Source organism: Macaca nemestrina, chromosome 6 (genome assembly GCF_043159975.1).
Source record: "Macaca nemestrina isolate mMacNem1 chromosome 6, mMacNem.hap1, whole genome shotgun sequence".
Taxonomy (NCBI): domain Eukaryota; kingdom Metazoa; phylum Chordata; class Mammalia; order Primates; family Cercopithecidae; genus Macaca; species Macaca nemestrina.
Genome location: NC_092130.1, coordinates 49,878,182 through 49,882,083, shown reverse-complemented (window position 1 = coordinate 49,882,083; position 3,902 = coordinate 49,878,182). Strand labels below are relative to the sequence as shown.

Sequence of the window (3,902 nt, the reverse complement as noted above, 5' to 3'; positions counted from 1 at the left end):
TGCCCAATGCTTGGAGCTTGACATTTTTAACTGTACAGCTGAGCTGAACTAAGAGGAGAAAGCAAAAAGAGCATTTTGGTTTAAGCATAAGGACTTTTGAAACAATTTCAGCAATCATCTCAAAGCATAGAAATGCTTCTAATATTAATGCAATCACATTCTCTTGCTGTGGCCAACAGTCTCTGCATATTGAATGGGTTTTTACTGCTCCTCTCAAGTGAACCAGGGAATTATGCATTAGGTTCCTGTTCTTCAGACAAGAAAGTCTCCTCAGCTACTCCTCAAACTCTTCCTCTCTGCAGGTGAAAGTGCTAGATTGGATTTTCTAGGAAGTAAGATAGATTTTTCTAAGTGGCTCAACCCTATAGCAACAAACAAGGCTGCTACAGCTTCACATGGTGCCTCAATACTCCTTTCAGCTGGTGATAACTGCATTCCAAAACCAGATGAAGATTATTTACCTTAGTTTCCAACTGTTTGATCTGGAGTTTGGCCAGTCACCCCTCGTCATCAGCTTTCCTCAAGCTTACTGACCTCACTGTAAGTCTCATGTCTTTGCAGTGTTTGCTTTACCTGCCATGTTTTATAATTTCAGCCAAGATTGACAAAAAAAAAAAAATATATATATATATATATATATTTATTAGGTAAGAATAAGGCTTCTAAACTGAATGAATTTTCCCCCCAAAATTTGTCTCAATTAAGGCTTTCTTGATGAAGAAAAACATAGTTATGTGGGTCTAAATTACTCAGAGACTGAAAGATCAGGATGGGAATAGGAGAAATGAGCAAAGGGAAGCATAAGAAAAGTAAAAGGAAGAGGAAGAACAAGCATAAAGGAATAAAGATGAAGTGGGGGAAGCTCCATGTACTGTGTGTGAATGTGTGTGGCATGGGTGAGTGCTCAGGAAAATCGGCACCAAATAGTAAGTCATTTCTATTTTCTCAACATTTAAAATATAGTTTATATACCTGATGTGCACTTGAGTGGCATTAATTGATAGTGATTTACTGTATTAAAAGTACCACATTCACCATTATGCTTTCAATGGAGTAATAAAGTTGCACTGAATTACCTGTTCATTTGGATTCATTTATCTTCAAGAGGAGGAATGAAATAGAATAAAATATAAATAAATGTATTTTCACAATTGTCATTAATTATTTTAAATGTGCAAAAATATTTTCCTTATGTCTCACTTTAGGAAAAATTCTAAATGAAAATTTAACCTCATATTAGAGAGGAAAAATGTTTTGTCATTTAAAAAATAATTCATATACTCTTTTTAAAATAGGATAGGAAATAAGATTCTCAACACATAATGTGACTTCTCAATTTTAAACTCATGTTTGCCAAGGATATTTTCTTGGTCATGTTCTCCTCTCTGAGCTCACTCTAAGCAATGCCCTTCAGTTTCACAACTTTAACTCTCACTTTGTAGTGGGTAATTTAAACTTCCTCTCCAGGCCCTCAGCTCTAAATATAACCTAGAACTGTAGCATCCCTCCTACCTAAAATCAATGTTTTAAATTTCTTCAATATTCATCTACTAGGCTGGGCAAGATAGCTCACGCCTGTAATCCCAGCACTTTAGGAGGCCGATGCAGGCAGATCACAAGGTCAGGAGATCGAGACCATCCTGGCTAACATGGTAAAACCCCATCCCTGCTTAAAACACAAAAACAAAATTAGCCAGGCGTGGTCATGGGCGCCTGTAGTTCCAGCTACTCCAGAGGCTGAGGCAGGAGAATGGCGTGAACCCAGGAGGCGGAGCTTGCAGTGAGCCAAGACCTACACTCCAGCTTGGCCAACAGAGTGAGACTCAGTCTCCAAAAAAAAAAAAAAAAAAAAAACAAGACAATATAACAGCACCACCCTTCTGTTCAAAAATTAAACTTGTAATGAGTCATTATTATGAAAGATTATTCAGTCTAAACTCCCCATTTGATTCGTCAAGACTGTTCAAAGTTTTGGTCTCAGACTACCTTTGTAATTTCCTTCACCACTATCTTTCCTGTATGTCATATTCCACACAATCTGAGGTTGCTATTTGTCATAGACATCTTGCAGTTTCTCTCTGTGTGCCTGATCATCTTTACTCCATAGGGCAGCCATGGACATGAGCCCTTCAGAACTCTTTAAGAAAACCTGCTATAGGGAGCAGAGTTAACTGAAAGCCTGCAGCAGCCAGTCCTGTGAATGCTGAGGCCAAACTTTCCCTGGGTTACTGTTAACCAGTGACTCAGCATAGCAGAATTATGAGTGCTAGCCCATTTCTGCCCTGTGCAATATGTCTCAAATAGGCAACTTTGATTCATGGAATCCCCATCATCCTGCCTGAGACTTTCTGAGAACAATGCTATAGCCTAGAACTCTTCCTGTCTAATTCTTTCCTCTCTCCTTTCAAAAAGAACAGACATGCATCATGCTCTGAGGCTTTATCTATTCTTACACCTTCACCCTTTATTCTTCGTGTCTCCCCTAATAAATGTCTAGTACACATAGTCCCATGTTGGTGTCTGCTTCTCAGAAGACCTAAGCTGACAAACACTTCTTACCTCTGTGTATCTACTTCTACTCATCCTCCAAGATAGAATTCAAATACAATTCATCAGCAATTCTCCAATTAATTATCTGAGAGCAGCTCTTTTTCTCCTCTGATACATCATATCCTTTAATTCCTCTTTTTATGGTATTTTATTCCTTAAAAGTGTATGAATATGGGCTGTTTGGCCCCACAGTGGCAGTGGCTGCTGTGCACACCGACCTATGTGTGGTGGCAGCTGGGGAGCCCAAGGTTGCGCCTCTCCCGCAAGTGCTGACCTAGGTGGGTTGTGAGTGGACAGTGGCCTTGGTGACCAGCCAGCCAGGTTGAGGCTTTGGAGAACAGAGCAGAGCCTGGGCCCAGGCCTGAGCCAGGGCAGGATAGGTGCCCAACAGCCCCTGGCCCACCTGGTGGGTAGGGCAGCAACAGTGGCCTCATTAGATGAAGAGAGGTTTGTTCTGTACTTCACCTCTAATGCAGAATTTGATGCTGTGATTGGATATTTAGGGGATATTATCAAAGATGACAAGTTCTAGTTATTAGAGAAATTTTATGGACAAGTACTACTAAGAGTTTGCAGACATAGAAGAAAATAAACTCAACCTCATGCCTATTTTTAATGAATATATTTCTTTGGTAGGAAAGTATGTAGAACAGCTGCTGGAGAGGATTCCTGGATTTAACGTGGTGGTTTTCACAGCAACATTACAACACCATAAGGATGAAGTGGCTGGTGACATATTCAACACGCCGCTCACATTTACAGATTTTTCTGGCTGTTAAAGAAATATTTCTGGACTACAAAGCAGAGAAAGCAGACCAGGGACTGGACTTAAGCGGTGGTTTAGTGGTAACTTTGTCGTGCAAATCATCTTCCATCCCAGAACGATCTGCTGCACTAAGTTCCTGCCTCCAGGCAATGAATGGGAGCATTCTGGATGTCACTGGTGCAATAGGCCAATAGGCTCAGCTAATTATGACAGAAGAATACATCTTAAATAGACTGACTCCGTTCTGCAACTCTTCATTCACGTTAATTATTGATGGGTCAAAACCAAAATGATCTCACACTCCTAGACCTGTTTCTCCTGAAACACTTTTCTGTATTTTATGACCTTAGTACTCTTCCCCAAGTGCTCAGTGACCCTAGTATTCCTCCCCTCCCCAACTAGACACCTCTTTCAGGTGCTCTGAGTCAGATTCCTCTAGAGCAAGCTCATGTCAAGCATTCCACCTAGGGGGACCCTTCCGCCAGTATATGTGTTGGTATGTCAACAGTGTGGAATAATCTGCCATCACGAACCCTTCTTGTCCCAGCAGGCTCTGCATGAATCTCTTTGTGCACTCACAGCTCTT

The 3,902-nt window shown here is 40.8% G+C and overlaps 1 pseudogene; it reads left to right on the top strand.

Annotated features, from left to right (window-relative positions):
• Positions 1–769: 769 nt before the first annotated feature.
• Positions 770–3,510, top strand: LOC112424086 (ADP-ribosylation factor-like protein 2-binding protein pseudogene; annotated as a pseudogene).
• Positions 3,511–3,902: the final 392 nt, after the last annotated feature.